The sequence below is a fragment of the Halictus rubicundus genome, chromosome 8, assembly GCF_050948215.1.
Source record: "Halictus rubicundus isolate RS-2024b chromosome 8, iyHalRubi1_principal, whole genome shotgun sequence".
Lineage (NCBI taxonomy): Eukaryota > Metazoa > Arthropoda > Insecta > Hymenoptera > Halictidae > Halictus > Halictus rubicundus.
In genome coordinates, this window is record NC_135156.1 from 15,623,066 (window position 1) to 15,650,498 (window position 27,433).

Sequence of the window (27,433 nt, forward strand, 5' to 3'; positions counted from 1 at the left end):
AGAGTCATGCGTTGGACAAGTGGAATAGGCACGTTGCGTGTCAGACGAGTAGAATAGTCAGAGTTTTGCGGGAGACAAGTGAAATAGGTACAGTGGTGCGTCAGCCGAGTAGAATGGGTACAGCATTGCGTCAGACAAGTAAAATGAGTACAGTAATGGTTCTTACAAAGTAGAATAGACATTTCATAGACGAAAATAAACATTTTGTGCATCGATTCTAAGAAATAGGAGCCAATGTTTACCCATTTTTGTCATAAACGCATAAAATCCGCAGTCTATGCATCGGGCAAGTAGAATAAGTACAGCAATGCATCGGACAAGTAGAATAGGTACAGCATTGCATCAGACAAGTAAAATAAAGTACCGTCACGTTTCTTACAAAGTAGAATAGGTACAGTAACGCTACGGTAGACCGCGGATCTTCATGGAAAACAAAAATTTTGTGCATCGATTCTAAGAAATAGGAGCCAATGTTTACCCATTTTTGTCATAAACGCATCCGCAGTGTATGCATCGGACAAACAGAATGCGTACGGTACCGCGTCACACGAGTTGAATAGCTGCGACCATGCGCGAAACAAGTAGCATAGAGGCATCCTGTGGTCAGACAAGTGGAATAACTACTGTTTTCGATCGGACGAGCGGGCTACGTAAGATTTGCGGCCAGCAGAGTGAAATGGATCACAGCGAGCGACACAGCAAGTGGAATAGGCGCGACCATACGCCGGACAAGTGGAATAAGAACAGCAACCGGGCAGAAACTGTACGAGATCGTATTGATTTCGGGGTTTTATCGTTTTTCGGCGAACGTTCGCGTGCCGTCGCTAATTTCGCCGGCGCGCTCGGTTAAATCGCGATCCCCGCGCGACTTCCGGCGACCACTCGTTGGCGCAGCGGGTCGAGGGAAACTCGATACGAGACCCGCATCGCATCGGCGAGGAACGGAGACACCCTGCCTCGTTATTATTTTAATAGATGCCAGAGAGGAAAAAGCTCGAGCCGCGACAGTAACGAGCCGCGAAACAGTGTCGCGCGGTTTAAGAACGACCTGGGAGAGAGAGAGAGAGAAACGGAGTGGAGAGAGAGAGAGAGAGGGAGAAAGAGGGACAGAAAAGAAATGAGAGTGGGAGACCTTTTCGCTTTAACGACTTCCTAAAGACAGGCCTTTCGGACCTGGCTGGCTGCAGGTTAGGTTGATGTTCCGCGGCCCAGGTCCCGGTAACCGGGTCAAGGATCCTACACAGCGCATCCTCCTGATCCTTCGATATCCTCGCCGGGGGAATTTTTTATTTCGGCTCGCAGCCAGCCCCGGAGAGAAAACGGGAACCGCTCGCGTGCTTGTCCTCGCAGGACTGCGGGACCCCGAAGCACCGCGTAAAGGGATTAACCCTAGGTACCTTCGTCCCTCGGACGGTCCGAAGAACTGTAGGGCCCGTCGAAATGGAATTTCAAAACCCCTTTATAGCGACGAGAGGGTCGAGCAGCTTAAAGAAAAATTAAAACAGAGGAGCGAACATCCAGGACATCCAGGAGTACTTATCGGTACCGGTAGTCCTCGGACGACCGCATTTACGAGTCCACCCCAAAACTCCGCCACTTAAGCAGGACACCGCGCGAGCCGGTTAACCGCAATTCTCACGGCAGATGCAAGCACCCTGCTCCACGATATGGGGCTACCACCGACGCCACAATGGTGCAACCGCAGCACTGACTAGCTAGGTTAGAAGGGGTGGGACACCCCGATTGCTTGAAGCTCCGCTGCATCCGGACTGCAACTCCCATGTAGTCCTCCCCCGGTAACTAGTCATCCTTGGAGGCGTTCCGTCGACGGTTTCCGCGTGTATGCGTGTTTCGAGGCTTTGCTTCGTTCTTCGGGAGAACTTTGACCAGTTTGGCTATCTCGAGGTCTCCGGTGCCCTTTGAAGCGGCTCAAATTTCGGGATTACTGCAGTTCCCCGGAACTTCGGGGTTTATGGTTGCCGGTACTGTTCTTGAGAATTGCCGTTCGTGTAAGCTCCGACTACAAGCAGCATGCTGTTAGTTACGGTTCCGCGCGTTTCAGACGAGACGGAACAAAGCTCGTCGAATTAAAAGCAAGTCGCAACCCGATATTCATTAACCATCGACGGACCAATGCCGCCATACCAGCGGCATGACACTTTTATTTACCAATGCCGCGTGTATGGCGAGAAAAATCAAATTAATTAACCTGTTAACCGGAGAATTCGCTTTTTAATTACGCAGCCTATAACGGGCGCGAACTCTTTCACTAGGACGTGTAAATACGTCACGCCCGGAGGATGTAATTTCATATTATTATTATTATTTTTTTTTTATTTATGCTTAAAATAAATGAAAAGACTATGAAATATATATTTTTTCGTTTATTTATATATAACGCACAAAGGAAAATACAAAATTACAAACAAATAGAAAAGGACGTGTTCGTATGTCCTACCCGTACCCGATATTGTTTACGTTTGACGTATTTATACGTACCACTCGGTTAACAGGTTGATCATATAAATATTTAAATTTGTAATGGAAACATTTTCCTTTCTATACTTGATAGAAAAATGTTGAGGACCTGGTTAAGGGTTAGTAAATGTAAACTTTCCACTTGGCAATGACCAGACCGCGGAACCTGGGCGTAAGTGGATCAAACGCAAATCGAGGATAGCGGTGTATAATTGTCGAGTCACGAAAATTGTTTAACAGGTACACGAGCGTCCACGTGTGTAGGAGAACGGGCTTTTCAACGCACTGTGCGGCACGGCGATTGTCAGAGCGGAACATAGGGGATACGGAAGGGTGGTTCGTTCGGCAGTCAGCATATCGCCGGGTCACGTGTCTGTTTAATCGGACAGTTGGTCGGACTGGGCTCTCTCGAGGGCCAGGGCCGGCGTTGTTTCGCCCGTCGGTTTCCGTCCGGGGCTAAATTTTCGGTCGTTGCATGAATTTGGCAGGGACAATGTATCACGTTCGAGCGGCGAGCGAGTAATAGGCGAGCCGGAGAGGCCAGAACCGCAACGTATCTGCAGTACAAGCCACATTCGCAGCACCGTGGAACTCTGCGCCGCGCCGCGACCAGTCTGCACGGACACACGAACACCACGGGAACCGTGCTCGCACACAGGTGAACGCGTTTACGGGGGTGGGAGGGGGAGAGGGGGAGGGGGGCTGGCGCGCGCACAAAGGAACGCCGGACAAGTCCGCGGAACGGGACTACGACGACGGGCCACGTGCAAATATCAGCTCGCAAACACGACGACGATCAACCCTCTGTGACCCTGCCTCCTCTTCCGCGCCGTGATGACTTAGGGCTGGCTAATACCGGGACCCTCCAGCACCCGTGCACCCAGCCACCCACGCGTTTATGGTCGCCTCGCTGACCCGAGAAACCGCTCAGCGTCCGAGACCGTTTCACTCGCGGCTACCGAGGGATCCTCTCGCTTATCCGTTTAGCCGAGTAGCACTCGGTTCCCTAATTCCATGGTGAGCATGACGACGACCATGATGACGAATACACCCTTTGCACGAGAATCGAGCGGTGTCATGATACAGAAATTTCATTTTGATCGGTCGTCGCTTGGCTGCGGATCTTTGTGCGAAATGAAAACGTTCCGAGGCAATTGTTGGGAACAGGAGTGAAATGAAAATGTATTTTCTACTTTTGTCATAAATACCGCGCAGTCCAATTACATTTACAATAGATGTCTAGGAACGCTTCTGTGAAAGTTTCGAATGCCGATAGGAAGGTTGATTTTTGTCCATTCTCATGGTGCAACGCTGCCGATGTGTTTAGGGTTGAAGACAATAGCCACCTTGTTAGATGACCTTTTGATGATCACTGTACACCGGTGATTACCAGCGGATTAATTTGTCCACTTGTTTCTACAATATGAATACTTTGTTGAGATAATTTCGATGTCTTCTACTGGGCGATGGTGGTACAAAATTGTTCTTTGACGGGAGAAGTGGATGGCGGGAGGATTGGTCAGACGAGGGCATCGAGGATGAGTGCGATTAGGCTGGTGAAATATGTGCAACATTTAGGAACGCTAGTGAAGTAGATATACGTTTAGATTGAGTGAGGGGAATAGGCAAGACAAGACTTGTCATTGACTAGACAAGTGGAGTAAACGTATTTGGTCAGACAAGTAGAATAGGTACAGCTTTGGACAGGAGGAAGAAACATTTTAGTTGGATCAGTGATGTAGGCATTTTAACCAAACGAGTGAGCACGAACACAATCTTTGAACAGTCAAGTAGAACGAGGAGTAATTTCAGAAGCTCGTGAGTGAAATAAATACTCCACTGGCCAGACAAGCAGAACAGGTCCTTCCTGTTCTTCTACCAACAAGTGGAACAAGCTGCCGCCTTTAATCAGGCTAGTAGAACTGGTCCAGGTTTTCATCGAACAGGTGTAATAGGCCAGACAAGTAGAATAGGTTCAGCCTTGAGTCAGACAGGTGGTACATGTACTTTCTTGCGACACACAAGTAGTACATGGAATACGTGTTAACAGAGACGGATAGAATATGTATTAAATATTCTCAGTGCATCATATCCTACTGGATTTTTATGAACAATTATTTCTTAAATGATTTATTGAGTCCCCAATTTATATATTTAAATATACCCGATGCAGTAACAAATCTACTACATCTACGATAAATCTGCATGAAATTAATGTAATTATAATATGTTAATATTTGCATTGTACTATTTTTTTTTTATAACACTCGCATGAATAATAGATCTCAAAAATAGTCTCTACATACAAATAAGTGGAGTACAGTAACGTGTTGTACGCGAAAACATGTGCCAACGAATACCAACAAATAAAAACGTAATTGCGTTAGTCGGTGTCCCGTGAAGAGTCAAAGGGCATGCTTTTAGCACGAAGGGGTTAATAATGCGATCGCTAACGAACCCAATTTAGCCGCCATTACGATTCTTACGCCGGAGCTCGCCTTAATCAGGCATTCATCGTGTCACAATGCGCGCGCTATCAATTATGCATACATACGTCCCTCGAATAACTTCTCTCCGTTCGAGGGGAATTTGTTCTCTCGGCTCTCGTTGCAACGATTTTGCAAATTTCTATTCCCCGTTCTGTTCCCCACGGCCCGTAAATAAACCGGCGTCCGTAACCGTTTTCGTCGCAGGCCAGCGTCTATTTCCGGATGTCTGCGGAAACTCGATTAAACGTGGCGATTTTTGGAAACGCGTGGCTAAAGTAACCTTTGTCAGCCGTCTGCGGAAGACCGGCTGGGTTATTTATAGAAACGGACAGCGTTCGATCCGGTGTCGAAACGGTGGAAACCCATCGTCCCTTGCGGCGCTCGCACCTTGCCCGCGAGTTTCTACGTCGCACCTTGTTTTCCGGAATTTTTTCATAGGAAAAATTATAGAGCAGCGACAAATCGGAAAATCAATACAAAACTTTGCAGCGACTTCGAGAACAGTCTCAGTGAGTTGACAAAAAATAATTGTACTTCCAGTGTTCTCGGTATTGTCAGAATTTACCTCGCGGTACGCTATAGTCGCGAAAAATTGGAACGCGTTCTCGTCGTTTGAAACAGACGATGCACCTTTAATTTAAAAAATTGTAGAAGCTCAACCAACGGGAATATCAATGCAGAACTTTACGGACACACCGAGCATAGTTCCTTCTAACATCGCAGAAATAATTGCACCTCCACTGCTCCCAGCAATTCTCAGGAATTATTTTTCAGTGCACAATAACAAGAGAAAAATTCGAATACGTGAAACCGGACTCTCGCCACTAAAAAAATTCCAGGACAACAACAAATCGAAATATCAATGCAAAACTTTACAGAGACTTCAAGAACAGTTCTACCAAGCTGACAAAAAATAATCGTCCCTCTCGGTATTCCCAAAAACGGACCCCCAACACGGAATACCCAAAGAGCAATGCAAACACTTTTCCCTCGTTTTCGGTAACCGGACTCCCTCCACTAAACAAATTCCAGGAAGACAACCAATCGAAATATCAATGCAAAACTTTACAGAGACTTCAAGAACAGTTCTACCAAGCGGACAAAAAATAATCGTCCCTCTCGGTATTCCCAAAAACGGACCCCCAACACGGAATACCCAAAGAGCAATGCAAACACTTTTCCCTCGTTTTCGGTAACCGGACTCCCTCCACTAAACAAATTCCAGGAAGACAACCAATCGAAATATCAATGCAAAACTTTACAGAGACTTCAAGAACAGTTCTACCAAGCGGACAAAAAATAATCGTCCCTCTCGGTATTCCCAAAAACGGACCCCCAACACGGAATACCCAAAGAGCAATGCAAACACTTTTCCCTCGTTTTCGGTAACCGGACTCCCTCCACTAAACAAATTCCAGGAAGACAACCAATCGAAATATCAATGCAAAACTTTACAGAGACTTCAAGAACAGTTCTACCAAGCGGACAAAAAATAATCGTCCCTCTCGGTATTCCCAAAAACGGACCCCCAACACGGAATACCCAAAGAGCAATGCAAACACTTTTCCCTCGTTTTCGGTAACCGGACTCCCTCCACTAAACAAATTCCAGGAAGACAACCAATCGAAATATCAATGCAAAACTTTACAGAGACTTCAAGAACAGTTCTACCAAGCTGACAAAAAATAATCGTCCCTCTCGGTATTCCCAAAAACGGACCCCCAACACGGAATACCCAAAGAGCAATGCAAACACTTTTCCCTCGTTTTCGGTAACCGGACTCCCTCCACTAAACAAATTCCAGGAAGACAACCAATCGAAATATCAATGCAAAACTTTACAGAGACTTCAAGAACAGTTCTACCAAGCTGACAAAAAATAATCGTCCCTCTCGGTATTCCCAAAAACGGACCCCCAACACGGAATACCCAAAGAGCAATGCAAACACTTTTCCCTCGTTTTCGGTAACCGGACTCCCTCCACTAAACAAATTCCAGGAAGACAACAAATCGAAACATCAATGCAAAACTTTACAGGGAACTTAAGAACGCTTCCATCGAGCTGACAAAAAATTAATCATCTCCTTCAGTGTTCTCAGAAACGATTTCACAACGCACAATGCCCGAGGAACAATCCAAATACTTTTCCCTCTCTCGAATCACCAGTCTCCCTGCACTTAAAAAAATCCAGAAATCCAACTGATCGGAACGTCAATAGGAGACTGTACAGGCACGTGTAGCACGGTTCCCGGGAATCCTTAAAAAAATATTCGTGCCTCCAGCAGTGCCTCGAGCGGCGAAATTCCCGCCGGCAAGACCGTGGCAAGAACTTTTGTTAAATATCGTCGAATCGTCGACACATATTTTCAGTGACACGGATTCCGTGTAGAGGAACGATACTCTAGATCCGGCTTGGAGATAAGATTTTAAGAGCTCCCTGCCGCCGGTTCCCTCGGGGGTGGCAGATACATAGAGAGGGAGAGAGAGAGAGAGAGATTAGGGGTTGCAGGCAGAAAAGGGAGAGAAAAAAAGGGAAGTAACGGGGCTCGCCGCGAACGAGCGAGCCGAACAAAGAGAAAATTTCAATCGCGGCCGAAATATCGGTCGTCCCTCTCGGGAGGGCGGGATCGGCAGAGGCCGAGTATGCAGGAAACAAAGCGATACACCGGTCGAGGGAGAGGGCGGAGGGAGGGGGAAGGTTTAGGTGAATGGCGGCTGATTTCCGAGGCAGCGAATTGAAAATTAATCCGGCCGGGTTGTTTGTCGCCGGGTTTTATCGCGCACGATTTTCTCATTACCTCGTGTCCCGGTCTGGGTTACGCGGCTCCGAAATCCTGCTGACAAATTCACAGGCTGGCCCGCCGGGAGAAAGAGGAACCGGGAGAAAAAGAGCGTGCACGAGAACGAAAGAGGGAGGAAGAGAGGAGGAGGGAGGGGCATTTATGAACGGGATCGCACATGACGGGCACGGTTCTGCAAACCCGGGGACCGGGAGACGGGGACGAGGCTAGACAACGCGGGACGAGGATTAAAATGACAGAAAACGTCGGGACCCGAAGCCCCCTTTGCCCCATTTCGCCAATAAAACCCCGCGAACACGCGCCAATGGATTTGCGAACCGTCCCCCCCCCCCCTCGTTCGCCTCGTCGCGCTACCTTTTTCCCCCTCCCTGACCTCCCCGCTTAAGATAATGAACGGTTCCCGCCATTGTTGGAAAGTTTTGGCGGCTGGATCCGCGATACGCCTCGCAGAGGTGCATTCCGCCGGATCGTTATCAACGCGGATCCCCCAGTGCAACGCGCATTCTTGCGCGGGAACTACGGTTAGGCTAACGTTTTATTTCGGCCAGGTGCGGTCCTAAACACGTTTGACAGTTTATCGGGTGTACTGATTAATTTGTCCAATGCAGATTCTTGCGCTGGAACTCGCAGCAACCGGAATTCGTCCCTTGAAACTGTTCCAGGCGCGATCTACTGCGCCATTGCGCTTTTACGGGAAGCCACTTGGTTTTTGGATGTTTAATTTCGGTCGGCTGCTGCTGGATATATTCGTTAATTTATTAGGTTCATTAATTAGTTCGTATCATGCAGATTCTTGCGCTGAAACTCACAGCAGTCACCGTTTAGAACTATTTTCTCGAACACTCTGTTCATTGAAATAGATAGAATAGAAGGTTGCGATAGATGTAATAGCAACAATTTTTTGGAAATGGGATGTCCGATGACCAGTAGAAAAGTTCTACAATCGTACAAGATCGATTGTTGTCAGACACTGTTCCGTTCTCTGGATTGTACGCCAGCCAAAGTAGAATAGCACAACGCTTGATCAGACATGTCTAATAAGACTGCACTCCAAAGTACGGTTTAGATCTAGGTGAAGTGCACTTTCTAATTGAAAAAATTGTAGAAGCTCAACCAACGGAATATCGATGCAAACCTTTACAGGAACACCGAGCACAGTTCCTTCTAACATAGCAAAAATAATTGTACCCCCAGTCCTCTCGGTATTCTCAGCAATAATTTTTCCGCGCGCAATAACCAGAGAACAATTCGAGTACTTTTTCCTCGGTTACGTTAACCGGACTCACTCCACTAAAAAAATTCCAGGAAGAGAACCAATCGAAATATCAATACAAAACTTTACAGGAACGTTAAGGACAGTTCCCCCAAGCTCACAAAAAATAAACTTCCCCCTGAGTATTCCAAGAAACAAATTCTCAACGCACAACACCCATAGAACAATACAGATACTTTTTCCTGGTTTTCAGTAACCGGACTCCCGCCACTAAAAAAATTCCAGGAAGAGAACCAATCGAAATATCAATACAAAACTTTACAGGAACGTTAAGGACAGTTCCCCCAAGCTCACAAAAAACAAACTTCCCCCTGAGTATTCCAAGAAACAAATTCTCAACGCACAACACCCATAGAACAATACAGATACTTTTTCCTGGTTTTCAGTAACCGGACTCCCGCCACTAAAAAAATTCCAGGAAGAGAACCAATCGAAATATCAATACAAAACTTTACAGGGACGTTAAGGACAGTTCCCCCAAGCTCACAAAAAATAAACTTCCCCCTGAGTATTCCAAGAAACAAATTCTCAACGCACAACACCCATAGAACAATACAGATACTTTTTCCTGGTTTTCAGTAACCGGACTCCCGCCACTAAAAAAATTCCAGGAAGAGAACCAATCGAAATATCAATACAAAACTTTACAGGGACGTTAAGGACAGTTCCCCCAAGCTCACAAAAAACAAACTTCCCCCTGAGTATTCCAAGAAACAAATTCTCAACGCACAACACCCATAGAACAATACAGATACTTTTTCCTGGTTTTCAGTAACCGGACTCCCGCCACTAAAAAAATTCCAGGGGGGCAACAAATCGAAATATCAATACAAAACTTTACAGGGACGTTAAGGACAGTTCCACCGAGCCCGCAAAAAATATGTATCCCTCCCAGCATGCCCTGTACTTCGAAGCACGATTGAGGTATGTTTCTCACTTATTGTCGGACATAGTGAGAGTTATCAAACAGTTTCAAGGAATAACCGTAAACAATGTTTACTTTGAAATGTCCAAATTCTGAAGTCAATTTGCTTAGAGCGCAAAAGGTTGGTCGCGCCGCGTCAGTTTTGCAGCGGAAGAGGAACAACGACGGTGAAATCTGCGGGCGACGGTGTTGACGGAGTATTTATTATATTTTTCGCTAAACCGAGAAGCTCGAGCAGACTCCTCCGGCGTAGAATTCCGAGGGTGTTTCCGTAGAAGTTCGGTGGGGGTGAGTCGTGGCCAGGGGGGTGGGGGATGGTAGAATCCAATAAAAGCGGCGTACACTCGAAACCCTTGGCCGGCTTCGAAATTGGATATTTCGTCGTCCTTGCGGCCCCGATATCGAACCGGCCGAGGAACCACCGGCCTCTCGTCGTTGATTTCCGAACGGCGAAGCCGGAAGTCTGCGTTCCGGCCACTCCTTCTTCATCGATCTCTCTTCGAGGTTGGCTTTAGTTCTTATCAAACGACGGACCGAGGGATCGACGGTTTTTCCTTTTCGGCCGAGCTAATTCTTTTCGCCGTCGATCAGCCCACCTGCGGACAGCCCCGGGAATATCCTGCGGAGGAAATTGCGTCCGAACGGATACCGAATCGACCGCTCCTTCTATTTAACGTTATTCTTAACGATTTTCGACTCGGTTGTCCGAGCTGATATCCGGCCATTACGCTCCTCCAGCTCGCGTTCGTCTAGGGCCGCTCAGACGGTCACGCGATATTCCAATAAAATGCCAATAAACGGTGTCATTCCGACGGGGGTGGAAACGTTTATTAATCTTCAGGGTGTTGGGTCCCTTTCGATGGAGAGACGTTTCATTTCGAATTTTGTGATAATTTTGTGTCGATTATTAATCCTCTGCTCTTAACGTTCTGCGTCTACGAGTCATTTTTAACTTCTTCTCGAATTTCTTCCAGTAAAATCAAGTTAATTTTGAACTTCATTCCGCTCTTCATTTAAAAACCAATAATCTCTCAAGTTGTGATACTTCGTTTCAAGTAAATAGAGGGAATATAAAAATTGACAAGAATCGAGATTATAAAAATGTGATTAGTTATAAAGTAACGCTGCTTCAAGTTTAATTGTTCAGGGTTAAGGAAATCATTTCTCTCGGAAAATACCAAAGAAATATTTATTAGACACGACGCTTCTTCCTTCGTTTATCATAGGATCTATTATCGTCGTGAAGAGGTTTCCAGAAAAGCTTTCTTCGCGTCATCGCGTTTTTCAAAATGTTCTATCGTTTGTATCGTCTTCGTGCGCTAATTCTTTCCCAACGTTTGCCCGAGACAAATGAAATAAGGCCAGCCTTTGATCGGACGTAGTAGAATAGGTCGGTCTGTGGCAAGGCAAGTAGAATAGGGGAGCTTTCAACCAGTCAAGTAGAATGGAATGGTTTCCGCCAGACGAGCAGAATAGAACGGTTTTCGACCAAGAAGGGGTAGTATAATCGAATAAGAGATAGATCTTCGACCGGCAGAATAAAGTAGCTTTAACACCGAGCAAGTGGAACAGCACGGTATTTTCTCAGACAAGTAGAATCAAAGGTCGTTGGACGTATACATTAAATTCTGTGTTGTCAGTGGAATAAAAAAAGCAACTTTCTGAACGTGCAAGGCAGAACTGGACGGACGCAGCACCAGCGGAATATCTCACGATTAGACCAGCGGAAAATGATCTACAGTATAATCGTACTAACACCAGTGTCAGAATATTGCGAGGATTTTTATTGGTACGTCATGACTAGACCGCGGATTTCATCCGATTATGACAAAAATCAATAATCATAATTATATTAACGATTATAAAAAATTGAACACGCGATACACAAAACTGTGAAGGCATTAAAGGAATTTCGGAATGTTATAATATTATTTTCTACTGAATCATTGAAAGGAATTTATTTCGAAAGTTTTTATTTTCCCGAAAAATCCGCTGCCTGGTCACTTATGACGAGAACGAGCTAGCACAATTTAAAACGGAGTCACGTCAGCGTCAATTAAAAGGAAGAAAGAAGCTCCGGTGATTCGTGGAATTGACGCAGACAATTTTTATTTTCATTTCTACCTATCTCTGCTAACCAACCGGCAACAATTTCGCGACTCTCCTAAGCGTTCCGCTCCAACCGGAAGCAGGAGACCTTCGGAAGGCAGCGATGCAGAAGCTGGTAGCAATTGTCCATCTACTCGGACCGATGAAACGCGAACCCGTTCAGCCGGGCTGCACGAGAAGACGATACCGCGAGGAGATGGTCCTCGCGAGAATGTAGGTCGACGGTTCTGCCAGAGGATCCGCTCGCGAGAGCATGCACGGAATCGCGCGGAACGGCGGCGCAATACGTAAGCGGCTTTACGACGTTCGTTCCGCAGAGAGTTTCGCAACAAAAGTTCCGCCCCGGCACGCGTATCCGCTCGGATATCTGCCGCGATAGTCGCCGAAACGCAACGGCACTCGGGCTTCTCGTTATTAGACCTCGAAACTGCGCGTCGAACGCGGCTCCCACTTCCAGTTTCGCGAGTTTCGCGAGTTTCGCGAGTTTCGCGAGTTTCGCGAGCCTCCCTCGCCCCCTCCTCCATTGATCATGGTGTCCTCGTTCGATTCCCGCCGAGCTTTTGCCGAATCTATGGGGGAGTTCTCTTAGGAGGGCGGACTGGGGCTGAAAGTGTCACGACTCGATTATCTTTGTTTATGGTCGACCAAAGTTTGCCATATATTTTCTTTTTGTGCGATTTTTCTTTTATGGGGTATATAAATGCCACCGGTGTTGGCATTATAAAAATTGTTGGAATATTGGAACCACGGCAACTCTCGTTCTGTAATAATTTCGAAAAGATGAAAATAATTAGCTTCTTTTCACAGCTACTTTTTAGTACAGTCAAATCTGTTTTTGTGTTGTGTTGGCATTATAACACCCTTGTAATAGGGATCCCCTGCAGGGATCCAGCTTTGCAACAAATTGGGAAAGCATTTTCTGAAAATAGATAACAATTCCGAAAGGCTTTTGAAATTCGAAAAAGTGCTTCGATCGTGTATATCTGGCTATCGTGACGTATACAAGCTGCCGATCGAACGACCGTCGTCGCAAAAACTGATCACTGACTTCATGGTAACAAAAAATAAATCAACTCTAATATCTTCAAGTGACGAAAGCGATTTTGAACCAGTTCGTCACAAGAAGATGCGCGTTTTTTTTTTTAATTATTTTGAATTATTTTGAATATTTCTCCATGTTTAAAATGAGAAATTACATTTTTTAAAAATGTTTCCATGTGTAATTTAATTATTTATTTTGTTTGGAAAGCACTTTCTCACTATTTCGTAAATCTTTGACATATTTTCTAAGTGAGACGGTCCCTCTGCACCGCATAAAAAAAATTTTCTTTAATATGTTGTAAACAATTATTTGTTGTAGCTATTTATGAAGTTTCTGAATATTTTTTTGTGTGGTTTCTTTTATGCGGTCACTATGTACCGCACAAAAACAGGTTTGACTGTACTGTCGATTTTTCTTCCGTGTCCTAACCTATTGTCTATGAACATAGCACACGAGTATACTACGATCGTGTGATAATTCTTTCAATGTACGTATCGGTAACACGAAGATGTATCATTAATAATTTTTGTTTGTGGTAAAATAAGCATAATTTTACTTTTTGTTAAGGAGAAGTCATTATTGCACACAATTCCTCGTTTGAGCTCGTCGAATAGAAAAAAATCTTTGTTTTACATTCTAATTATATTGTTTAAAATAAAGCCGCAATGTCGCATAACAAGAACAATTAATTTAACAAATATCTGTTCATTTACAAGGTAATTATTTTTACGTAAAATACCAGTTGTCAAATAATAGGGACTTTTTGCCCTAAGCAACGAACTGCCAGCTCCGCACATGGGACAAGAAGTCGGTTTTGAATAGGCTAACATTTCATGGTAGAACTTTAACAATAAATAAGTATCGGTAGAAAAAAAAGTCGACCAAAAACCGGCTTTTCCAATCGGGCCCGGCGGAATGAAAAAGTTCGATCCGAGCGAATAAACGAACGAAGAGTGCGTCGCGTGCGTCTCGACGCTGCCTTGTTCCGTAGTCCTGTGCAGCCCGCTTTGCGCCACGCGACACCGTTTCTAATTACCCCGGGCCGCTCAATTACCGGGAATCGCGAGCCCGGCCACCGTAACCGACGCGACGGAAACCGGCGTCCGATTTCCAGGCTTCTCCGCTGACAATTTGTGCGTCCCGGGCTCGCACACGTCACGCAAACGCAACGTTTTCTCTTTTTTTTCCTGTCCTCCCTCCGGGAAACATATTGCGCGCCTCCTCTTTCGTCCGGACGAGAATGTATTAGGTCGTTGCATACGAAATGTCCGATCTCGGGATGCAAATGTTGCGAAGTGTTTTAATCAAGAAATACTAATCCTAAGGTTGATTGTACACCTTTTGTATTGCATTGTTTATTATTTGAAGGTATAAACCAAATTTTACACTAATATTGATTTTGCGGTTATTGTGGCAAACTGCTCTATAGTGAAAACCCAACTTGAAAACCTGCTGTCACGTGGTAAAACAAGAAAATAGAATTGTTTATAAGTTTCGTATGCAGGAAAGTCCAGTATGTTAAATATTGTAATAAAAAGGGGGTTCCGATGAGAAAGAGTCAGCGAGGAAAAATTGTCATCAGGAAGAAGCACTGCTTTGCAGAAGGTTAACAGAAAGGAAAATCTGATTGTTCAAAAGTTTGCTATGCAGAAGGTTCGTTGTGTTAAATATTGCAACAAAAAGGGGTGCAATGAAAAAGAGTCACCGAGGCAAAAATTGGCATCATGAAGATGCACTGTTTTGCAGAAGGTGAACAAAAAGGAAAATCTGCTTATTTAAAAGATTGCTATTCAGGAAGTCCATTGTGTTAAATATTGCAACAAAAAGGAGGTTCCGATGAAAAAGAGTCACCGAGGAAAATTGCCACCAGGAAGAAGCACTGCTTTGCAGAAGGTTAACAGAAAGGAAAATCTGATTGTTCAAAAGTTTGCTATGCAGAAAGTTCATTGTGCTAAATATTGCAACAATAAGGGGTTCCAATGAAAAAGAGTCACCGAGGCAAAAATTACAACCATGAAGAAGCACTGCTTTGCAGAAGGTTCACAAAAAGGAAAATCTACTTATTTAAAAGATTGCTGTGCAGAAAGTCCATTGTGTTAAATATTGCAACAAAAAGGGGTTCCAATGAAAAAGAGTCACCGAGGCAAAAATTACAACCATGAAGAAGCACTGCTTTGCAGAAGATTAACAAAAACGGTAAATCTGCTGATATAAAAGTTTGCTGTACAGAAAGTCCATTGTGTTAAATATTGCAACAAAAAGGGGTTCCGATGAAAAATGGTAATAGAGGAAAAATTGCCATGAAGAACACTGCAGGATATTAAAGGGGGGAGACCCTATTTAAAAGATTACTACTTAGTCGATATGGACAAGGCCTGCTTCGCAGACGAAATTCACAAAGAAACGCTGAATTCACCTACGTCAAATTTTGCGTGTAGAGAGGAAAGGCAAAGATAAAAATAATCAGCGATCCACGAGGCGATCGCGAGAAGCCGCTGCAGCGGAAAATCATAGTCCCAATTTACGACGCGAGCTGACAAGGCAGTCGGTCAAAAAACGGTCGGGAAAAATATCGTGATTCGATCATCCGCATCATAAACCGGGTCTCCGAATATTCCGTCGTTAAGGGAGGGCCTGCACGAAAGCAAAAGCTTTCAACATCGGTGGAAGAGGAACGGAACGGAACGGAACGGAGCGGAATAGAATGGAACAGAACGGAACGAAATGGGGTGGCTTGGGAGCCGGCGGTGACCTAGAGATGTCACTGGGTTAGCGTGCCCATGGGCCATCCATAACCCTGATACCGGTGATACACACTCGGCTCTGCCCTGTCATAGGCTGGCATGCAGCCCTGCAGATACACTGGGGCGCATCTACATACGGACGTTTCGCGTTCCACTTAACCGTTCTTCTGCATCCTAGGCCTGCACGCAAAGCTTGAACCGCTTCCAATTGACAACAAGCTCGACGCCACGGACCGTGGACGGGAACCATTCCTGGGATTAACGTCTCGGATCGTCGATCGAGCCATCGCCGGGATGACGAGATGCTGCTCTCTCTCTCTGGTTTTGCTCTTCGGATTAATCATCAGGGTCGATTCGACCATCGGACAATCTCCGATGATTACTCGTCGCGCTGAGTTATTACCCTGGTACAGTTCCAGTGTGACGTCCGAGTGGACTGTTTGCCATCTTCTTTGCAATTTCAGACTATTTTTCTCTTTTCACTGCAATTCTCAATGCTTTTTTAAACCTACGATTATCAAGATTTAAGTTTCATCCCTTGTATTGTCTACACGTTTTACGAATTGCAGGAGGTTCCATCTCGGTTCTGTTTCGATTCGTAGGTTTTCATTCATAGTACCGTTTTTTGTCGAACAAAAATCGCAATCCATTTCGTCCCAAATCGTTCTAAAAATACGCCGGAGCATAATCGAATATCCCGGCGCGTCTCCGATACGAGCGGAAGCTTTTTCCATCGTCGGGAACAATGCTCGTAAGGAGTGTTTAAACGAAACGAAGCAGGAAGAAAGAGAGACAGAGAGAAAGAGAGAGAGAGAGAGAGAGGATCGAGCATTGAAAAAACGCGACGAATTCACGGTCCACCGCGCTGTCCGCGAAAAACAATGCTATCCGAGCGACCGGCTTTTAAATAAAACTGCAACTCGTAATGGGAATCATTGTTCTTGTCCCGTTCGAGCGACGGTTATTGTTCCGGTCGGTTCGCCGTGGAAACGCTTTAAACGAAACCTGTTTTTCGTTCGACTATGCACCGCTCCGCACCGGTCCGCTCAACGCATAACTGCGTTTCCTCTCGCATCAGCTCGAATAAATTTCCATCCGGTCATCCGGCTCGCAGAACCGTTTTTCGATGCCCTCGAGAGGATCGTTCGCGCACAGTTTACTGGTCCGGAATCCCAGAATTTCCTTCGGAAAGCGTTCCCGGATTTTGGCTTTCCATTTTCTGGAACACGCCGGGCCACGCGGTGTTCAATTCTATTTTGCCCGGTCAAACGGTTGCTTACGTTCCGCTGAAAATGCTCAGCACAATCCTGCAACTAGAATACCGATCTTTGTGACATATAAAAATCCTCCAGATCGATTGTAAACAAGTAGCATGTTATTTCTTCGCTTGTTAATTTTAATAGACGAGAAATGGTCGACATTAAAAATTTTTTAAATTTTCCTACAATTTCAAATTGTATCTGCTCAACTTCGTTACAAATGCATAAAGATCCGTAGCCTAATAATGACCCTTAAATTCTTCCACTGTCTTTTCGGTTTTATATTTAATATTTAGAGATGCGTTGTGTACAGCTTATTAAGATAATTCAGAGAATCTCGTGTGATTTCGTGTGATTCGTGTTAACAATTTTTATATTGCATAAGGACCGACTGTCTGCCGATAACATTCTCATTTGTATGCGCATTCTTTTGTACATTCTATACATTCTTTCCTGCTCGTCCGATCATAAGATGTCCTATTCTACTGACGCGTGTCCGACCACGCGAAGTTCAATTCTACTTCGCCCGATCAAATATTTGCCTCTATCCCCTTGAAAATGCCGTTATAATTTCGCTTACTTTATTATGCTTGTCTGACCCGAAATCCCAGAATTCCCCGCCGTAAGCGTCCCCAGCTTTCGGCTTTCCATTTTCTGGAACAGGCCGAGCGGAGCCGCTCGCTAAGCGATTCGTTTATCGATCGGCGTGCCGGCATACACGCTAATATATCATGGCGCATATGCTCCTTCGAGCGAGGGATTATAATAACGATCGCTTTGTTATGCGCCGCATCGACGGGACAAATAGAATACGGCGATACGGATGAATAGCGGCGCAGAACGGATTTCGGCTTTAGGCGACGATATCACGGACGCCGCGGAGAGTTTCGTTGTGCATCGACGCTTTCGACCGGTAAATTAAGGGGTTGCATACCTTTGAACCGTTGACAAAAAAAAAAAACCTGTTCCGAAAACAAAAACAAAACGATGTTGCGGCGTGTCGCGCAACAGATAGACACACAGCGGAGAACAAAGCGGTATCGTCGAGTTCGCGCGTTCCCGAGCGTGTATAACTGGCCAGAGCCGGTGTGTTTTGTCCCCCAGCATCCGGCCGGTTGCTCGCAAGAAACCGAGACTCTCTCCGCGTCTTTTCTCTCTCGGCTTTTGCGCGGAAACGAGCGCTCGCAGCCCCGCGAATGAATCTCTCCTCGCTCCTGGAAAATCTCTTCGCGCCCCGCTGCACGAGACACGGTTCTTCAACGAAAGCGTCTTTAACACTGGAACTACCGAGCAATAAATGCGAGTGATGTATATTGCTTTGTCACACTGACAAGACTGTGCCCATTCAGACTTCACACATTTATTGTAATATCTGCTTCAATGAAGAAGTTCGTTCAAAAATTTCCGATGAAAACATTTTTACAATTTCAGTAATTGGGAAAGAAAGAATTAGGAACCAGTCGTTTTGACTGGTCCGGTAGTTCACTTTCTCTCTCTCTCTCTCTCTCTCTCTCTCTCTCTCTCTCTCAAGATAATTGAAGTGATCGAAATTCCAAGGGCGCTAGCCTGCAAATGGACAGGGCACCGAAAAATTTGATCCCGTTTGATCTCTCATTTCCAGAACTCTGGAGCCGGGTATTGCCAGTTTACTATTTTATGCAGCGTTTAGTCCACACAGCATTAGATCGTGGCATAAGTCAATTCGGAGCATGAGTATGGTTTTAATTCCGAGGACATAGGTGCGGCTCCTTGCAAATGCGATCAAACTTTGACTCACTAGGCTGCGGATTTTAGGAAAACAAAACCGTAAATATAATGGAAGAATTTCAAAATGGTTTCACATTATTTCTGGCTTGTTGTTGTTGTTGAAGGAACATATACATTCTCGTCGAGTTTCGATTTCTTATAATCGACTCGGATAATTTTTATTTCGCAGAAAAGTCCGCAGTCTGGTGATCAACAACCGCTTGTAGAAAAGATGTTGGTAAGATATTTTGTAACCGTGAGATGTAGAATGTTGTCTATTGTGATGATAAATGTGCATTTGTAATTTGCACGCATTGACAGTTCATATAAAATTGACAATTCAATGATAATTCAGTGCAGCTTTCACTTGCACCGTGGACTTTCAATATTTGGTTTAATATTTATTTATTAAAATCCGTTTAATATTTGGAAGAGGGTGAATATAATTTGTGAAAAGTTGAATTTTAAAAGGGTTAATTTGGAATGCATTTTTAAGGATAAATTTGAAAGAGGGTGAATATAATCTGTGAAAAGTTGAATCTTGAAAGGGCTAATCTGGAATGCATTTTTAAGGATGAATTTCCAAGAGGGTGAATTTAATCTGTAAAAAATTGAATTTTGAAAGGGGGTTACTTTGGAGTGCAACTCTAGTCACCCTCAGATGAATTTGATTTGCAGGACGAATTTGCAGAAGGATGAATCTAATCTGTAAAAAGTTGAATTTGGGTTAACTCGGAGTGCAAAACCTGTATTCGCAAAACTGCGCATCACGAGAGAAATTCGAATAGAACGAGAGATAGAGAGAAAGAGACGAAGAGAGAGAGAGAGAGAGAGAGAGAGAGAGAGAGAGAGAGAGAGAGAAGACGATATTAAAACAAGTTTCGTACAAGCAGCGTCCTCGGAAGAGTGTAGTTCAGAAAATTGCGAGTTCCAAGAACACGGTTGCACTGCGGAGAAAATGGTCCGCCGTGAAGGAGGGAGCAGCGAGGGAAAAATTGTTGAAACCGTTCCCGGATGGGAGGCCGTTTGTTTTTCTTTTCCGCGTGCGCGATGCGAGAATGGTCGTCGAGCAGAGGTTCCCGGAAACCGTGGGGCTTAGGGCCATTGTTTCCGCTGGTCAACAGTGTTAATTTCTCCGGGAGCTTGACGAGGGTAGTCGGTCCGGAACGAACGAGTAGAAATTCCCGTGGATCATTGTGTTCGCGAGCAAACAGAGCCAGCCCGTAAGCGAATCGCATGGAGAGGCAAATTGGGTGCACCGACCAGTCGATAATTCGCTGCTGCGCGAAATTTTGTTGTTCTTCCTCTCGAATCCACTCGTCCATCCCTCTCCCCATTCGCTCTCTCCCTCTCTCTCTCTCTCTCTCTCTCTCCCTGGGTGTTCTCTCTTTCGAAGTGGTTCGCGAGACGGTTGGCCGATGTTGACGAGCGGATCAAACAGATTTCGAGCCGGTCATTAATATTAATACGCGCTCTCGATCGGGATAGATTGCTCGGGGTAAATCACCGGTAATCTTGCCAAGTTATACTCCCCATGAATATGCAAAGTTACGCGATACACCGCGGATCCAGCGTAAACGAATCCCGAGCTGCGTACAGTTGCATCGCGATGCGCCCGATGCGGATGCACCCCACGACGCGCAAAATGGCTGCCCAGAAACCCCCCGGATCTCTGTTTACACATATTTATCCTCCAAACACTCGTTTTGAATATTTCTGCTCGACCAAATATCCCCGGACCCCTTTTCATTCAAATTGTTGTATCGTCAGAGATCGAAATAGTTATGGCACTTTTAAAGAAATGTAATTCTCTATTTAACACTATCTTTACGGGACGCGTCAAAATTAATTGTTCTAGCATTTTCAATGTACCGATTATTCAGATCGTAGAGATGCATCCGTGAGGAATTATTCAACATTTCTTTGGGTGTATGTAAAAAATTGCAGAAAATTTCAACAGACACGTTCTCCTTATTTTTCTAAAGTAATGTAAAATCAATGTGAAAAATATTTTTGTTTCGCATAAAGACCCGTTGTAGGCGCAGTTGTAATGTTGTAGCGCAGAAGACCAGGCTATAGCAATTTAAAACGTAGATAAGGAAGGTCTGCAAAAATCACTTAACAAAAATGCAACATGGCGGAATCGTCCAATCTTGAAAAATCGCTGTTACCCAAGATATTTATGCAGCGACTCGGGACTTAATTCACAGGAAGCAGGAGCGATAAAATAATTCCTTTCTCCATCGAGGATCTTTCTAAAGATCCCTTGGCATTTCAATGAAGATAAAAGTAGCCTGGAACTTGTTGAAACTTCGTCGGAAAAACTTCTTTCTTGCCGACTCCCGAAAGATCAGGATCGCCGCGAACGCGCAAAGTCCGCAGTCCGATTGAAATTTTAAACAACAATCCGCATAACGTTCGTCTGTTCTTCCCGCGGAACACGGGATCGTCGGGTAATCACAAATGCGTGACTAATTGACTAATTAAACTTTGCACGCCGTGAATTATGTAGACGGCACACAGGCACACGATATGATTAGTATTTCGAATTCCATTGTGACACCCGTATTTCGGATCATTAAAAATTCCCGTACGAGGCGCGCGGCGCATTTCAATTGCAATTCGGCCTGCTCCGCACCGAACTATTGTTATAATTAGATCTCGGGGAGCGTGTAGCAATTGTTTCGAACGAAATTCACTTGATTAAAAAAGCACGGCGTGCTGGGTCTGAGTTACATCCGTGGTCCACAGCAGTATGAATATTCAGATTTGTTTAAAAATATTCATTGCACTTTGCTTCCCCGTCGGGTTAATATCTTTGGAAATATTATGAATAGACGGCGGATTTTTATGCAGAATAAGAAATGCCTGCGTTAAGAGCTACACGAACGTATATTTCTTTCTCGAACAATTTTAATCAGTTGCGAATAATTAACTGCGGGCTTTTGTGCAGAATAAACATCGCGTGCATTAGTTACAAGACACAGGAACTATATATAGTCATTTATTTCTATTTCCGAATAAAGTTATCGGGCGGAAAATAACAGAACAGTACAATTTAAATTATTTCAATGTTTTCCGTATTTTGCATTTGATCCTTTTTTGTCACAAATGCAACAAATCCGCAGTCTAATAAAATTTCAACATGAAATTTCACAGATACATTCCTATAAGCTTCAACTACAATTTTTTTTTTTTTTGTATTTTTGACCAGTAAAGAAAATCCTTGCTTAGAAACGTCTGATCCAGAGGCTAGAGTGGAATCATGAACTCGATATTCTGCAGATAAGTTCTTACAAGGCTAAACTAGAAAACCGTGTTTAAAATAAAAGTTTTAAATATTTTTAACCGAAAAAGATTTCTCCCTTAAAATCGAAATCCAGCCCAGATCTGTCCATTTCCCCGGCTACCTCTTGTCAATCGATCAAAGTCCCCGGGATCCAGGGGCTAGCGTCGAGTCATTCGAAGTCATCGGGAGCAGCGGCCCGTCCCCGGAAGTGACAAGACCTAGATAAAGAAGATGGCAGGCAGTGCTCGGCGACAGGTCGCCGGAAGAAGCGACACCGTCGACGAAATAATTATCGAGCCGCTGTCTGGCTTCCGGGCGAAGAAGCTGGGAACACCGTCGTCCTCATCTTCGTCCTCATCTTCGTCGTCGTCGTCGTCGTCGTCGGCAGCCTTCGGTGCCGCGATCCAAATTCATTATCCGCGTTCCCGCGAGGCGAGTCATGTCGAGGCAGCCGCGCGTCGAAATGAATTTCGAAAGTGGGGCGCACGCTTATTAGAAATTCCTGGATTACTGCCGCGTACGTGTGTACCCGGGGCTCCATTTACCGGGTGGATCCATAGATCCTTCCCCGGCATGGCCGATGGATCGGGGATTGGGGGGGACCGGAAAGAGAGAGAGAGACAGGGAGAGAGAGAGAGAGAGCCAGAGGCAACGAGAACCGGGGCCCTCGAACGACTTCAGAAACGAGATCTATGGTTTCATTACCGGCCGAATTTCTGCGTTTCCCGGCTTTACGACCCTCCCACCACCCGACCAACTCCTTGGAATTCGGATCCACGAAGAATTTGAGCTGTTCTCGAACTCAATCCTCCGGATGAATGCTCGTTCTTCTCCGGAGCTGGGAGAGCAAGCGCGCAACGGGACTGTGTGCACACTTCTTGGACCTGTCTGCCCTATTTTTCGGGTAGTTCGTAATGGCGAGAGTTCGTAGCGGTGATCCCCCTTCCACGTGTACACGTGTACACGTGTAGTTAACACGTCGAATGCCACGTCACCCATATGTGGGTGACGGAATTATTTGTGCAGGTTTTTAAATGAATTTTTACGTTGATACACTCATTGTACTGAACTTGATTAGGATCCGTAACATGCAAGAAAGTTGGAGGATCACTAGGTTTACGGAGCATTAAAAGTGAGTGTTTTACATTACTTTATAAACAATAAGAAGAATGTGTCCATTCAAGTTTTCAGCCATTTTTTAAATAATATATACCTGAGGAAATAAGTTTATTGAGTAATGCCACGTAGATAGATCTTCACGATCTCAATAATCGTAAATGAAAAATATTAGAACCCGTCATTTTGACGGGTCCCGTAAACCTAGTGTTATATAACTTGCTTAGATTTTATGGAATTTTTGGGGTTTCTAGTTGGACGTTCAAAGTGTCAATACATCCGTGTTTTAGTCCATGTACTTTTTCATAGACCGGTACACGGGTCCTAATATACAGTCGGCTGCAAAATTAACGCTAGAACTACCGAGTAATGAATACACGTGATGAATATTGCTTTGTAATGATGACAAGACTACATCTATTCAAACCTGATACCATTTTTATTCTAACATGTGCTTCGATGAAAAAGTTCGTTCAAAAAATTCTGATGAAAACATTTTTATAATGTCAGTAATTGTGAAAGAAAAAATTAGGAACCGGTCATTTTGACTGGTTCGGTAGTTCTAGTGTTAAGTAGACACCCTTGAGACACTAATTTTCCTAAAATTGATACGATTTGAGTATTTTCTTTTCTTTTTTGAGATGTTAGAATGATTGGTCGACTAGGTGATGCGTGGAGAAAATTCTGGTGACTGGTGGTTAGTGTAAATTAGGAACCAGTCAAAATGACTGGTAGTTTTCGGTAGTTCTAGTGTTAAGTAGACACCCTTGAGAAACTAATTTTCCTAAATTTAATAGACTAGCGTGAAGAAAATTCTTTTGAAATTGCCATTTCTCGGAATTTCTTATATTATATATTGTTATAAATGCTGCTGTTGAGACGCAACGCAATGCGAGACCCACGAAAGTGTCTCTCGAATTTGACACTGAGTCCCAATCGCTTCGACCACACGACTAGAGGCAATAAATTAGCCTAAGAGTCGAAGGCTCTTGAGTCCCAAGCGACGGGACTCGTCCCATTTTTTCTGCGACTTTCCGGCGCCATGACACTAACAATTTAACACAGCGTCTGGACCACTTTTAACACCCCCAATTTTCTCCCACTATTCTTTACCACCTCCACCACCAATTTCACATCTTTTGAAAACCATCTCTGCGAGTCTTCAGTCAGTCTTCAGCTAGTCCGCATTTACACCACATCTTTGTACAGTTGTTATCATTAAATTCAGAGTTATTGTTACCAACAAGTTCTACGATACCTTATACCGCTCAAAACACCTCACCCTTTGAAAAGAACTACCTAGCACGGTGTTAATTAACCAAGCGGGGGTGACAGATGTGAGAAAAGTCGAATTTACTGATCTTTTCTATCTACGCACGCACAGCTGCCGAACAATGGAAAAAAGAAAACGATCTGCAGGTAAGCACGTTGCAGGTACATCAAAAATTGCTACACACAATGTTTGCAGTTTCTTTCGGCAACGAAAGAAACCTGTTCTCTTGGAAAGTATGCCGCGGACACTTGAAATTGCGCTCGTTCGGCACAGGAATCGTCGGATTCCGATTTGCCCGTGGTCCCAACAAAACAGGAGAGCTTCGAAGGGACGGATCTCGACCGGGAGAAGGGCTCGCGAAGGAATCGAATCGTGGGACGCGTGTTGGAGGATCCGTGGGCTCGACGGAAGGCAAACAAATCCGAGAGAAAGGAGATTTCCGTCCTCGGCCCCGGAGCCTTTTCACGAGACAAGACTTTTCTATCCGCGCCGCCTCGTCTTCGAGCCATTAGGAGGAGTTGTTATCCTCGTCCTCGGGAAATCGCTCGTTTCCCGGGGAATATATTTCTCCCCTAGATTCCCTTCTCCTTCTCTCTCTCTCTCTCTCTCCCTCTCCCTTTCTATCACCCTTTTTCCTCCGGCGAGGTATAGATTCCCTCGCCTCGCAAACGACTCGCTAAGAAATTGAAAGCCTGTTCCCGTTTCGCAGGTAGCGCGGATATCGGAACGGGAACGAACTATTATGGAGCGAGCCGACAATTATTTCTTATTTGCTGAGAGTCCCGAGGGATAACAACCGCGAGCATAATGGAAGACGAGACGCGAACGGTTCTTTCTTTGCTACGGAACGCCCTGTGCCGGAGCGTCATTATCGCGATCCAGAGAGATCTTACGCTACCCTCGCTCTCTCTCTCGATCGTTTAACATGTTCGCGGGACATTTGCAAAGTCTATTGAATCGTTCGGAAAACGACAAACCCGCTTCGTTCGGCGTACTGCTCTCTCGGATAATGCGTTCGAAATTGCTCGTTGCTGGAGAATTCTTCGTTTCAACCACATTCTTGCTCTTGGAAAACATGTCAGAAATTCTTGTAAACATTTTGCTGTTATATTATCACTGGATTTTATGCGTTTACGACGAAAATGGATAAGTTGAAAACGAAACTGCACACGCATTAAAAGAATTTGTGAATATTGTTACCCCCTTTTCGACTTGAGAAAACTATCGAAAGACGAAACACATTTTCATCCGACTTCCATTCCTTGCGATCGACTTGAAAAATTTGTATACATTTAATATTCATTTTTGTCACTAGACCATTTCAAATTTTTCGTGAAAATTATGAGAACGTGAAAAATATTATATCTCTAGAATAATCTTAACTTTTGTTAAGAGACATTTAAATTGTACGTTTAAAGTATGCCACAAAGATCAGCTAAGGATTAAACGTTTTGGACTTTGGAGGACCGTGGATCTTTTCGATACAGCCATAAGTTAGCTTGGAGATATGGAGTACGATAGATATTGTTTTTTGGAATTTTATAGAGAATTTTCATTGGAAATTTGTTGTCCGCCAGGCCAGACTCGTTTTGAATTTTCTGGAACGGTGGATTTAGCGTGGAAAGTCGTTGCTCCCGGTGGCTGCGTTAGGGCAAGGGCTCGGCTAACCCGCGTGACCTATTCGAATCGAATTTTTCACCGGTGATCCTAGGGAACTCAATTTTCCACTTGACTGTTGCAGCCGAGCGATGATCCGTGAACTGGGAATGTAGACGGAAGGGCGGGAAAAGCGGATCTGCCCCTCGCAGCATCGAAGGAAGGGCCTTTCCTCCAGCTCCGCCATCATCTTCGCCGTTATCTCACCCTCGGACATCTTTAACCACCGCATCGACTTGGACACTGTGAGTACAGTCCCCTTCGACGCTAAAACCACGTCGTCTTTGTCTCCGGTGAAAATTCTCATAATTATAATACCTGAATTAAATGAATCCATTCCTGACGAAGACGAACGAGTGAAACAGGAAACTCTAGGAACACGTTAGAAGAATCTGACTCATCGACATTCTTACAAGACGAAATGCTCCTCTGGCTTCTGCGTCTTCCAATCAATAAATTTTCTTGAAAAGGGTGATTCCCAAGGTCATTTGCAATAACTTTTCCCTTTACGAATATGTTCCCGGTAGCTTCGTCAAGGAGATATTAACGAAAAACACGGACCAATCGGAGCGCGGCCAATGCCAACGCCACGCCCACCCGGAACCCGCCCACTATAGCCGCGCTCTGATTGGTCCGTGTTTTTCGTCAATAACTCCCGAACAAAGCCGCGTAGAAGATTTTCGTAAAGGAAAAAGTTGTTTCAAATGACCTTGGGAATCACCCTTTTCAGGGAAATACATTTTTGGTAGACACCGCATAACAATCTGTGCAATCAATTTGAGAACGCTCGTTGGAGTCGGTACCGTGTGCAGAAGGTGTCCCCGAAGTGAATAATTCTGAAGAATTTTTATAATTCGATCAGAGGCGTGACTCGGACAGCTTCGGACGCCCGAACCAGTTCGGTACAAGTCGACGGTTTCGTTCTCGAAGGAAGCCCAGCGGAGAACCGCGACTGAAACCAGTCGGTCTCTCCGCGTAGCCCTCGAGCACGGCTTCCGGCGGCTCGTCAAAGAGAAGGAAGCGGACAGCAGACGCTTGTTCGTCGACTTGCGAGATTAATTGACTCCCTGCGACGAAGGGAGAGAGAGAGAGAGAGAGAGAGAGAGCTCCAATTAGTCCGACGGCCCGTGGAAGAGGCCGGGCTTTGATTCCGTTCGCCGTTCGATTCGCTTCCCTGCCCCCTGGACCAATTAGTTACTTACCTGGCATGGCTCTATTCCCCCGGTCAATGCTA

General features: G+C 44.9%; 1 protein-coding gene across 2 annotated transcripts in view; it reads left to right on the top strand.

The window, feature by feature from the left end:
• LOC143356786 (acetylcholinesterase) overlaps positions 1–27,433 on the top strand; it is a 101,582-nt gene that overhangs the window by 30,039 nt on the left and 44,110 nt on the right. Inside the window, exon 1 of one of the 2 annotated variants that reach the window (XM_076792757.1) lies at positions 26,290–26,444. The exons of the other annotated variant lie outside the window; for it this stretch is intronic. The gene's annotated coding sequence lies outside the window, so the exon portion shown is untranslated. Of the gene's footprint in view, positions 1–26,289; positions 26,445–27,433 lie in introns of those variants that run through there. 2 annotated transcript variants of the gene reach the window in all.